At 27.7% G+C, this 14,166-nt stretch overlaps 2 protein-coding genes across 2 annotated transcripts in view; one reads left to right on the forward strand and one right to left on the reverse strand.

Moving 5' to 3' along the window:
• LOC119679929 (autophagy-related protein 16) overlaps positions 1-14,166 on the forward strand; it is a gene marked incomplete in the record, with an annotated part of 196,052 nt that overhangs the window by 141,055 nt on the left and 40,831 nt on the right.
• The window catches only part of LOC119679928, a 91,382-nt gene that overhangs the window by 48,012 nt on the left and 29,204 nt on the right, over positions 1-14,166 (reverse strand). The window lies entirely within an intron of this gene.

Below are 14,166 nucleotides of genomic sequence, written 5' to 3' on the forward strand. Positions count from 1 at the left end.
CCTTGTTTTTGCCAAAAAAATTTCATATGAATAATTACCTTTTACAATGGAAAATGTTTATACAAAGATTTCTTTGTTTTGTGAAATTGTATATCGGTTTTAAGTACCATTAGCTGGCACTTTTTACTTATTTAATATTTTTTTTCGGAGTTTTTTAATTTTAATCATTATTCTGGTTAGTTTTCCGTTTCTTTTCTCGTTTTTAGTGTTGTTGGGTGGCACTGTGACTGTGTTCATAGGTACATATACGCTTAGATAAGCACTGACTAAATCAGCGAGTGCAGTGAGAGCACTTATATACATAATTCAATATGAATTAAATAAAAAAATTTAATTAATACGAGTGTTTTCCAGTTTGTCAAAAAAAACATTTTTAATGTCTGGTTTTTCTTTTAATGTGCATTAGTTAGGAGTTTATATTTAATGTGTTAAATATATATTAATTGCTATTAATTTGAAATTATTTTAAAATAATAATTAAAATTCTGTGGCTTAGTTATAATGATCAAAATTTTTATTTAAAGTAAAATGTAAATGAATTTGACCAATTAACTTCAACATTTTCATGTTCTTATCTGTTGTAAAAAGTGTAAATTATCTGTTAAAATCGCAAAAAATATACAATATATATATATATATATATATTTTTTTTTTTTTTTAATTGTTGCGAAAGTAACACGAATGTTAACGCGTTAAGTTTTCATAGAAAAGGTTAATTCACTTGTGCGGTAAAGGTTAAAGAACATTTTAAAACCTATGGTGGAAGATTATCATACATTGCATCATACGTTCCTCCTTATGTAATACCAAAAATGTTGAAATACCGGAAGAATCAGGCATTTAACGTGATATTAATGATGCGAAATCTTGGACTCCTCAACTTGTATGGGTTGAGTTACATTGAAAAGTGGCAGTTTTACTTTTGTTTTTATTCTAACATTTTTTATCTTAATTTGTTTTTGTTGCCAACTGCAAAGAAGCTTCATTAAATTTTATTAGCCTTTATTTATAAAGTTTTTGCCCTTGCAGTTTGTGGACTACACCACGCAATATAAGAAGCAGCAGTACACTGAGTACACAGAAGAAAAAGTTCACGTTTGGAAAATTGTTAAAAATGTTTTGTTAAAAAATGAAAACAACTAGAGACCAAGAAAAAACAAAAAAAAGCACTAAATATCATAAATTTTAATGTTTATTGTTTGTAACATACAATTTGCCATAGCAAACACACATGTTGATGATGTTCTGGGCATCATTTACTGTGTTGCACTGAGTTGTATTTACCCACTTGCAACAACCAGCGATTGTTCTACTTAGCGAATATATTCTGATATTCTGCAGACCCAGGTACGAGTGCAACGAGTACCTGAGCCGCCTTAGTGAAGAGTAACTGAAAGAAAAAGGAATTTTCATTTTTATTTGATTTTCGTATGCATAAGTAAATACGAAATTTTAGCTCAGGAAACTTATTGAGATTGTAGGCAACTCACATGTACAGCAAGCAAGCATTCGTTGTTGTTTTTACGAGGCTTCGCAACATTCAATCATTTTGCTGTAGTATTTATGCAGACTGCCAAAGCACACCAAAGCACTCCAAAGACTTCCAAGGCTATGAGGTTTGTTATTTTTTATTGCTATTCTATGCAAACAAAGCAAATCTAAACTGATCTTAACAGATCTAAATATATATATTTTTAAAATTGATTATTGCTTACAATGTGTAATACACATTTTTCCAGATATGAGAACAATCATCAACAACAAACAATAGACTTGAACAACAAACTTCATGTAAACAAAAAATATGTGCAAATACCATAAGTTTATGTTAAATTAGAATAGATTTGAAGATATAAATCATTAAATGTTTACTTATTGAAATTCAATTTAAAGTCGATTCAATTATTATAAGTTAAGAACCAGTCTTTAAAAGTCAGTTTAGGGTAATCTTTAGTAAAAAGGTTTTAATGATCAAATAATTAAATTGTCTACTAATAATTAATTTATTGTGCATTTAAATGAAACTGAACTCTATAAAATTAGGAGTGTTGTTGATTTTATGGCTACTTTTTAAAATATCTTAAATTTTATTTTAATTTTTTAATATGTTTTTTGTGAAATAATTTATATGCACATATATATAAATGAGTATATGTGTATAGGACTGCATCGAACCGAAAAAAATTAATCTATGCTAATACCAAAAATCTTTTAAACCTTAAATCCTGCTAGTTTTTTTCTAATAAAACGGTTTATTATTTTTTTCCATATAATATTTTTATTTTTTTTTTCTTCTAACTTTAACGGTTTTGAAATATTCGCTCTTCCGGTGTCAAATGCTCGCTAATGTCGAATAACACTTTCACACAGCAATTTTATGTGGTGGGTGGGTAGTTTGACCTCAGATTATTTATGGCACAAAAAATATTTTTATATGAAATTCAATAAATTATATATTTGAATCTATAAAAAATTAAAAAAAAAGCTTACCAAACTTTCGCTTTGAAATCAAAACAGCAATTTGAAGAAAATTATATGTGAGCATCTTTGATTGAAGAAATTCAAAAAAAAATTAACGACGTCTGTCTAACAATCAAATAACATAAAATCATGGATTCATATTCGCCTGAAGCAAACAGAAAAAAACAAAAACGTTAAAGAATTCTAACGAGTTTCTTCTTAAAACTTATGTATATCTTATATAATTTTCGATCAAAGTCATTTAAATAAACACAAAACAATTTCAGATTATGAGATAAAATTTAGAAAGAATAATACCACAGTTAAGTAAAATATACGGAAAGCTAATCGCTTAATAAGTTTAACGGTTTAACGGTGCTATAAAATTTGGTGGGTCTTTTAAACGAGGTTTGATCAGTAAAAAAAAATTAAAAAAAAAAACTAAATAAAATTAAGAAAAACACCTTCCCAACAAAAATTCTAACTTCTAGAAAGTCAAAAAAATTATTTCAACCAAATATAGAAGTATTATATTTGCATAACGATTTTAGCATTTATTCGTTAAATTTCATTAAATTTTTATTTTCTGTGCAGAAACAATTACAAATCCTAAACTCCGTTATTTATTCTCATATGTATCTCAAATCTAACAGGTATTATTGATAGCTGAGCTCAGCACTCAAAGAGTTCATATTTTGTAAAGAGAATAAAATTGCAAAACAAACACTTTTTTTTACTGTTTCTGTGATTATTTCTGCAAATATTTGAAAATATGTAAAATATGTTAAATTAATTTTACTAAGTAACGATCTTACTTAGTAAAACTATTTCAGTACCTGACTGCTCACATTACCTTTATTTACCGCTTTACTGGAATTCGTTTCATCTTAGGTACTCTACATAAGTATATAGTTCATATTTATTTTACATATGGTTTTATTTAACTGTAGTCATTGAAGAGAATAAATATAATTAAGTCGAATATGTGCCGTGGTATTTGGTGACATATATCAGATTAAATCCATGACTAAGATTTCAATGAATAGAAAAATGCTAGTATAATCATTTTAAAACTACAAAACTGTGTGAGAATATTTTTTCTATCCATGAATAACTAAACTTAAACCAATATTTTAAATGAAATTATAAAAAAATCTAAATTATAATTGTTTGATAAATTAAGCCATGTTATAATATAGAAGTTTTTCTATATATAGTTCGTTCAGTATATATCAGTCTGTACCAACTATATTGCTTTTTAAAACAGCTGAATAAATAGCGTTCAGATACTACTTAAAATATGATTTCAGAAGTAAACAGATGATGTATAACGTTCAGATACTACTACTCAGAAGTAAAGTAAAAATTCACTGTATTTCTGAATTTATCATCATTTATAGGGATATTGTAAAAATGTTAAAAATGTAAAAAGTTAAAATAATTTTATTTTTCTAGATTCGAAAAAAGAGTATGTAATAATCTCTGCTAAACTTTGCTAAAAGAAAGGAAGATTTATCAGTTACTCATTTCTGGTAAGGCGCAGAAATACAATTCTTGGAAAACTCTTTTAAGCCTTAAAAGTCACCTTTTAAATATAATAAAAGAACAAATTCATTTTTAAATATGAAACTAAACCTAAGATGCAGTATTTAATTATTGTATAGTATAAATTTCTTATGTCAGAAATGGATAGATATGGATAGCTTAAAACTTTAATTTTTAAGTCCAGTACTAAAACCCATTTCACACGAAAAAACGATATTCTCGATTAACTTTTGTACAGTTTAAAATGTAAAAATCACAAAATAAGAATTATATGAAATATATGATATTACAAAAATGAAAAATTATTAGTTACATTAAAAATGATCATTTTTGTCACATAAAATCTTTCATTTTGTTTTTTCAATATAACCAAAATTTTACAATTGTTGAACAGTTAAAAATAGTTAAACTAAGAAATTATTTGTTTAATAAAATTTTAGCAAATAAAATAAACATATATTTTTGAGTTTAAAATTTAGGAACTATTATTTACATTAAAAATGATCATTTATGTTACATTAAATCTTTGATTTAGTTTCTTTTTTGTTTGAAATGACCAAAATTTTATAATTGAAGTTATTTGCTTAATAAAATTTTGGCAGTTAAATCGATATATCAATTTTTCTTCTACTTCAACAAAGAGTTATAAAATATGTTTAAAATTGCAATAAAAATACATTGAATACACATAAAATTGAAATATTTTTTTAATAGCAAAAGAATCACAGTTGTTTCGTTTCTATTGCGGGTTACTATTGCAGAATTTACTGATGCTGCATAACTGCATCTTTTGTGCTGCTATTCTATACTTTCCACAAACTCCACAATATTTTTTTCGCTTCATTATTGACAATTACGTCTCGAAGTTGTGTGGTGGCAATAAAGCTTAACCCCGGTGAGACCTCGCAGCTTCAGCTTCAGCTTTAGCAACAGAACTTTTACTTTGTCATTAACAGCACACATTTGCGCAGAAACGTTTGCAGTAAATATCTCATGCTGCACACTGCATGATGCATGCTGCATGCTGCATTATTTATACTAAATATACTACATATAGCACTGTCGTGTGTTGTGCTGCATTTTCACTTGTGGATTGATGCGATGCTCTTAAACCGCGTCTGCGTCTGCGTCTGCATCTGAGATTGAATGTTTAAATCAACGATCGATCAATGAACTTGCAACTCCCTCTGATCAATAGTTTTGCTGCTATGATTATTGCAATATTTCTGACACAATGTTGCAGTTTATTTTTATTTCTATTTTTAATGCTTATTTATTTTATATTCGAGTATAAGTATTCCATATTTTTTGTGTGGTATCTCTTCGGTACTAAGAACGGTACAATGTTGTCTGTCCATATGTGTAGTAGAGTTTTACTACTGTTATGCAATCTTTAATAGCACTAATGGCTTAGTTTCTGTTTTTTTTGTTTTGTTTTTTCAATTTACTATAAAAACATTATTTATTATTTCTGTTTCTACCGGTAAGAGTAACGTATATCTTTTTTATATACATTTGTATTTACTGTATTGTGCAGTTTTAAGTTTTGCATTCCCCATTTTTTATATTCTTTCATTTGGCAAGTTATTGCTTATTAAGTGGATTTATTTGCTTATTTATTTCTTGTTTTTCAATATCATCAAAAAAAAAATTCAATCATTATTTTGAATATTTTTAATTTTATGTTAATACAATATATATTGCAAGATGTATACATCTGCTTTTTTATGGATATTAAACAATATAGGTACATATATACTATACATTAAATTTACTAGCTAGTTAAATTTTATTTTTTGTTTATCATTTATATATAAAATTATTATTATTAATGCTATTTTGTTAAACATGTTTTAGATAATGGAATACATGTTGTTTTATAACGGCAGACTCTATGATAATGGTCAGCATATAGAGTATATGTATATTATTATACTACCTGCAAATATAAATTTTCTAATCATTTCTAATTTTTTATTTCTATAATTGACTCTTAAGTTTTCATAAAAAATTGATTATATTCAGAATTATTGTTTGATCTGAATTTCAAACAATAAAGGCAGCCAATAACTGCCTTAATAAGGCCTTTTATACCCTTTCTTCTTTAATGGCCAGCATAAATTTTAGATTGTATTGGCTTAATGTTAAATGGGCTTTGGCATGCGACCGGCACATTATGATGTTATTTATTGTTGAATTTCACAGAAATGCATTTGCAAAAATTCATTTTCTTTACAGCGTAGCAAATGACCAACATTTTTTGCTCCGCTATTATCCGGTACTCTGTAAGCAAACAAGCCAAGCCGTACGGCAATGCCCCGGCTGACATCTTAATCGCAACCAGTTAAGCAGTTAATAAGTAACTATTTGCTTAGTAGCATCACGTGCTGGGGCCACATTTAGAAAGGTTAATTTTTGACTCCACGGAGTCAATTTAGAACTTATTTATTTATTTTATTTTAAACTTAAAAATCACTTTAATTTGCTTAAAAATAAGAAAAAAATTGTATAATAATGAAAAATAAATGTTCTCTACAGAAACAAAACTGCACACATTAACTGTTAAAAATATTTTGTAATTTTGTATTTTAATAATTTTGCTGTAAGAGCAACTAAGCGCGTTAATAACAAAAACAAACTTTAATCAAACAATTTGGTAATAACGAAAAAAAAACAAAAAAAAAAATAATAATACAAAACAAATAAATGCACATAATAGATATAACCCGAACTGACCTAAGTAAATATCATCTAAAAAAAAGAGTAAATTATTAAAGTTTTGAACACCAATAATAATATGCCTGCCATATACGCTATACTCCATACTCCATACTGCATTCGAAGGCAACATAAGGTAAGGTAAGGCAAGGCAAGGCAATATACAAACATTTAAGGAATTTTATTTTTTTTAAATCTTTTTTTTCGTATCTTTTCAATTTGTAAAATTGTATCCCGCCAAAACATATCAAAGTCAACAACACCATCACGCAGTTTATAGCTAAAATGTTGCCATATCACGACTAGGGCAAGTGCTTGAGTTCAGCTCCTCCAACATGAGTAATATGAAGAAAAATTGTACTTTAAATTACAACTATTTGTGGCGGTGGTCAGCGGCCAATGAAGTGTATATGTTGCACGTCCGAAACGTACAACAGATAAAAAAGGCCTCAGCTCTCAAAGGCTCTCAGCATCGCAAAATTATTTTTGGTGTCTTTATACGCCATACATCCATACATTTATAGATCCATGCATCGACAGTTATTCGCATTTTGTACAAATAGTTAGAGGGTGTTGAACGAAAGAAGCTTGTTAAATATATTTACAGGGGACATAAAATACAATTAATAATAATTCGGTTGAAAATTCAATAATTTTGGTCCATTGAAATAACTGAAATACATGTATTTACACTTTGTCAAAATGTTTAACTTTTTAAAATAATTAGAGCTAAGAGCAGAAATATAAAAGATAATTTCCATACATATAAATATTTTCTTTCTCACTAAATTTTTAATTCGATGATATATATATACATATATAATAATTATAAAGAGGTTTTTCAAACAGTAGTGAACTACAACAACAAAAATTTTAATTTTTTTTGATATTATTTTAATTAATTGAATTTTTGGTTGAACATACAGCTGTTTCGAGTATTGCCAAATACCCATAATCAGTGGTCTTGGAAATAATTCTTGTATTTAATTATTCGTAAATAATTAAATAATTATTGCTATATATAGTTGCTTACTAATATAATATCTTTATTAAAATATAAACCATATACGTATATAATAGTTCTTTGCTATCTTATAACTATATTATATATCATACTTATATTCTATCTTATAATGCATTATTTTTTAGTATGTACTTTTTTTTTATTTTCTACAAAATTATTCTAATTTATTAATGAAATCTAATTTACCACACACAATTCATTTGCATACGATCCTAACAGTTTTCTTAAGTCTTGTTAAGTATAAGCAAATATCATCCTCATAATTTCTGTGGTCTTTATTGGTAGCAAAAAGCCTTCAGGACTTACTGAAAATAAATTGAAAAACTTACGTTGCTTAAAAAAATTTTACATTTACTTCACGATGCGGAAGTGTAAGGCAGTGCTTATGTTAAATAATTGTAAATGATTGATAAAATTATGCCAGTAGTCAAAAGACGAAGTTTAAGAATTTCATATCATCTAATATATCAACTATGAACTGACAGGATTGGGATTGAGATTTTAAACAATTTTATTGTGATTAGAATTTATTATTTGCAGTTAAGTTTATTAGCTTAGCTAAATGTTATTAAGAAAGTTTTCAATGGAAAGCAATAATAATAATAGCCTATGCTAAAAATAATAGAACTATTTAATAAGAACAATAGTGTTTAATAACAACAATGTATAATATTTGGTATAAGAATTGCATACAAAATGTGATCAGTGAAAATCATTATACTTTTTAAAGCCTCTTGCTTTTTTCTATTAATAATTATAGTGTAATAAGTCCCATATATTAGGTTGGACCCAAATAGTGAGCGTACAACCTATGTAAGATTTATTTTTGCATATATTTCTGTAGTATTTATTATTTTATTAGTAAAATAGAATTATTTTATTAATGTTTTCAGGTTTAATTCTATCTTTTAATTATAAACATTATTTTTATTTACTATAATACCCGTGATTTCTTATTTACTTTTAATTTTTATAAAAATTTAAAAAAATTTTCCTATTTCTGTTTTACTCAAACTCAAACTAGACTCTGAATTCCTAAAATTTTTCGTTATGCAAGCACATACATAGTGCTTTTCTGTATCACTTCGATGCACGCACACAGCACACAGCACACAGCACAACATCACAACATCACTTTATAGTCAACAGGTTGACAACATTTACATAAAATACTAATAAGTAACGACAATTTGTCATAAATTCGAAAGAAAAAACTTTACTTTTTTGTTGATTTTAGCGGTCGGAAACCTCATATGACGCCTGGCATAGTCAGACATTGCGTTTGCAACAAATGTTGAGATAAGATACGTAAAATATATGCGGCACATGCTGCATGTTGCATTTACCGCTTATAAGATTAGTTGGCATGAGGACTATATTTCAACGTAACATTCTCCTTGATATGTACATGTAAAAAATGCCCTGACTCTATGTATATATGTATATGCTCTTTTTTTTTCTTGTTTTTCCCACATTTATGCAAATATGATGCTGGCGGTGCTTTAAAATTTTACATAATTTAATACATTACCGAGAAGTTGATAAAATTTATGGTAGCTGTGGAATAATTGTTGACAAGGCCTAATGTACTCCATAAAATAAAATATTTATTATAAAAAAATAAGGAAACGAAAACAAAAATTCAAAGTAATTTTATCGGAAAAGAATTTCTCCTTTATTTTTGTGCATTATTAACTTGTACCTGATTTTTGTTTCGGATTCTTTTAAAAAAAGTGTAAAACATTTTTGAGAGTAGCTGAATAAGCTACTTAGGTATGTGCGCTAACTGGCTGGAGGCAGTTTAGTTGTTTTATAAGAGCAATCACGTAATTAAATATAAAATAAAAAATAATATAACTAAACAAAGTCATGATAACCAATGTTTTAATCAGGTTCTAATAACTTCTAACCAATATCTTCTAATAGATCTATTGATATTTTTTGAACTCATGTTCGTATTCGAAACGATCTATTCAACAAACATTTAAATTGTATATATAATAATAATATATATATAATATATTAACTATGACATATAGATGAATGATAACTTGCAATAAACGTCACTATACCTTAAAGTTTTTTTCTTCTGTAGAATTTTATTAATTATATTACGAGTGCAGTAGTTTATATTAATTACATGGTTTAATTGTTCTTAAAAGTTTTATAAATTAATATTTAATTTATAATAATTGCTGATAGCATTGCTCTCTTTGTAGTTTTCAAATAAATATAGTTTAATATTTAAAACCTTATTGACCGATTATAGTTTGCAGTATAAGTACTGTAGGTGCATTTCGAGCATTCACAGTAACTGGCAACATCAATGTTGACGCTGTTATTGCCGCTGTTATTAGTCAGCGCGCTTGTATCTTTTAATGTTGTAATATTGTGGTGAACGGTACATTTTGCAGATATCGGCAGCAGAAGGCGCTGTCACAAACTGCACTCTTTCAATCCGCTTGCCACGAGTACTAGAGGCGCTTATAATGGTTCAATGATTCACTTTGCAACCAAGTTCAGAAAAAGAAAATAAGATCCAAAACTCAACTTATATATAAAAACTTAGTCTCCCTGCCGGTATGCGGGTTGAGTTTTGAAAACAAAAAAGAGCTTAGCTTGCTGCATAAGTGGCTGGCTTTTTGCCGGCACTAACAACATTTGCTGTCTCGAATTGCCGTTGTTGAAATAAAATTTGTTTTAAAAAATATTGCAAAAAAGATACATTTGTTTTTGTTCTCGTGGAAAATTCATCCATTTTAAAGGCGGTATTAAGGTAGCTCCGTGCTATCAACAAAGTTCAAAAGCTATTGCTGCCTATGTGCCTATGCGTTGCTGTATCTTATGTTGGCGTTGCAATTACCATTGTCAAGTTCAGAATGTTATAAAAAAAAACTTTAGAAACAAAAGGTTAAGTCAAGTTTTTCAAGATTTTATAAATGTAAAAAAATTTTATTCGTTTTTTTTTGTTATGTTTGAGTTAAAAAAGATTCTTTGTGAATGGATTGACACATTTTATTGGGTGAAAACTCTTTCTCCTGCTGTCTGAATGCGGTAAAAGCATTTATAAAATGCAGTAAATGCTGCATGCGTTTTACGCTCACTTAACCTAGTTTTATTTCAATTCTTACGCAGCCAAATCGGCTAATGAATGGTACGTGCTTATTGTCAGAAAAAAAAACCAAAAAAAATTACTCAATAAAAGAAATTATACGTAATATAATAATAAATATAATACATATAAATTATCTAAAAAAATATTTAATTTTAAGTTAAAACATGAAACATCTTTAAAGAATTTTGCGAATTAAGTTGAATTTATAAATAGTTTTAATTTTTTTTGAATTCATATCTTCGGATACAGTATACGGCTTTCTGCCAAGCGTACCTGTTATTAAAACTTCTTAGAGGAGCTTCACTAGTACCCGGTTATTATGCACATCTCACAGCAAAATCTGACAAATCTTATATCTGTACATTTCACAACTCTTTGTGGTGACAGTCATTTCACATTTCTCATCTCCCATCTGACGTTTAACATTTTTCGTTTAATTATGATTAAGTATATGTGCTCAGTGCTGAAATGTGAAGTGCTGAAATATTCTTGTCACACATGGAAAGATAAAATTTTTCAGCACAAATATGATTAATTACTTTTCTTCTTATTTTAACCATTCAACATGTAAAATGTAAAAAGTTTAATTAAAATGCGTTTAAAATTGCGTGAACGGTATATTCAGTTTACTTAATTAAGAACTTACTTACTTACTTGTTCTTTTTAAATATAATTCTATATATAATTTTATTTTAAATAAAATTAGTATGTAATTTAAATATGACTATATAGAAATATTAAACGAAACATTCGGAACTCTATTTATATTAAAAAGTAAAAATAAAATTTTTAACTTCAATGAATTACTTTAACATCTTATTTAGATGTAATTTCCACAAGTATTCAATTAAAACGAAAATAATTAAAATAAAATTTAAAAAAAATTTTGGCTAGACTTTATAACTGTTTATTTACTACTTTATTGTTAATTTTAACCGAATTTTAATTAAAAACTTGCAGTCCATAGACCAGAACATGAGTATTCATTAACCGCAGTAATTAAAAAAATTGTTTAAAAATAAATTAATTAACTTACAATAACTACCTGAATTTAACTCAACTCAAATAAATTTTAACAACTCTAGAAAATAAGTAGTAAACCAATGCATTTTTCATGCAACTAATGCTCGTAATATACTTCTACACCCACCCCCCATTTACCGTATCTGTAGGAAATAGATCTGAGGAACTTTCTTGTTTTCATGTACATTACACTGGGCTACTGTAGTTACGCTGAGATGATCATAATTGTCCGTTAATTTTTGAGTTGCAGTTAATTGTGGCTAAGAATAAATCATCTTTAAACAAATTCAATTAATTTTAAAACGCGAAAAGTTTTGTGGTACAGGTATCTGTGCAATTTAGCTCCAGGTATTCACATGTCGGATTGCATGTCTAGCACAGAATTGAACTATGCGAATATGGAATGTAGAAACAGTAAATTTAATAAAATTCAAATCAAAAACTAAATTATTGTGGCTTCCGAAGCCAAAATGATTATATGATTTGTAAAATGTGGTTTCTTCACACTTCCTCAAAAGAGTGACTTAGTAGATATTTTTATAACTCGCAGATAGCAAGTAAAAAAACTGTAGAATTATTTATGTACTAAAATTGTAAAATGTGATGAAATGTTCTTGTATATTATTTTGTGCTAAACTTAAATATGCAAATATAACAAATCTATATCAGAAGAATTAATAATCAAAACCTTTGAAAAAATGGGCTGTTAAACTGATCTATGGTTTGATTGCACTTGGTTTCCAAAAAATATGTTGGATACCTAATATGATTGTGACTGAAACAAGTCTCTGTTACTGCTGTCACGTCTTGGTGTTCTGTTCAAATTTACTTAACAAAACATCATTATTACTAAATGACTTTATTAATTATTAAAAGGAAAAGTAATGTAATTATTTTTTGCGTGCAAGAATTCAAATTAAATTTAAAAAGTAAATGGTACTGTCCAATATCTCTATTTGTACACCTGATTCTACTGTCCTAAATACGTCAAATAATTGACATTTTGCCTCAAATCATCAATCTTTAAACCACAGACGAAAACAAATCTTGGCTTCTAAGAAAATTGTTATAAATCCGTTTGTATTTTTTCTACGAGTATACACACAGATTCGTGTTCATCATAAGCATAATTAGACTTACGCCCAAGAAACCTACTTACAACGAAAGCGCCACGATGACAAGTTCAGTTCTCCTGGGAAAAGTTGGGCTCTTACACTAGTCAGTCTCAATCTCAGTCTCAGTCTCAGTCGGTGCGATCACTGAGGTATTTTCTTTTGTTGGCTTCTAAGCATAAACATGAAAATTAAATTAATTTTTTTTTCAATTATTCTCATTTTTTGTTTTGCATTTTCTGAAAATTATTGTCATGACCGTGACGGTGTCCACTTTTCTATTTTCGCTTCCTCATCAGGTCAAAGAGTTTAGGAGGAAAAATTCGTATTTCTTTGAAGATCGGCTTACTTAAACAGGTCTTGTTGAAAATTTCCCTTTTTAGCATACAACAAATTTTATTTATGCGCAAAAATGTAGAGAAAAAAATGGGTTCTTGAGAATGAAAAAAATTGATAAATTATAGACACGTCGTTTGACAGTAAATGACATGGATGCCTCGGTTTTGTGGTCAACAGTTCTAACAGTTTTTTCTCTTTGTTCAATTAACTACACTTTTGCTTCGCTGCTGGTGGCTCTTGGTTGAATTCTTTACATGAGTAGTCGCATTCTTTAAAGACATGAAAATAGCAGCAGAGAAACAATAAGAAAAATATTTGCATAATTTTTTTTTATTTCAAGTAATTATTTATTTGTTAAGAATTAATGAAAATATTTGCAGTTGTTGTTTATACCAGAATGAATACATTTCTAATAGTATTGTATTTATTTAACACATCGTGCATTCCCATATATACATATTTGTGTACAATATATATAAGTTGATTATCTTGTCATTTTATACATGACCTCAATACAAACAGGAAAGTGTGAAGAATGTCCAAATTTACTTTCTGCCTCGCAACATTGTTTTTCGTGGCATGCTTTTGTGTTGAGTCCACATGCAACAAAGCATCCAAGAAATTTTTGAAAAAATATGCAAAACTGCCCGCATGCATGCATACGTTTGGTGTAAATGCATTACGAGCGTTGCATTTTGCTTACAGGCGCTGCTATAACAAACCATGAAGTGTGGCACATTCATTAATATAGGCTTTTTTATGTATTTTTATGCGCAACAGTACAGCAATTTAATGCAATAAAATATTTTAAATTATTAATTTTATTAATA

Source organism: Teleopsis dalmanni, chromosome 2, assembly GCF_002237135.1.
Source record: "Teleopsis dalmanni isolate 2A chromosome 2, ASM223713v2, whole genome shotgun sequence".
NCBI lineage: Eukaryota > Metazoa > Arthropoda > Insecta > Diptera > Diopsidae > Teleopsis > Teleopsis dalmanni.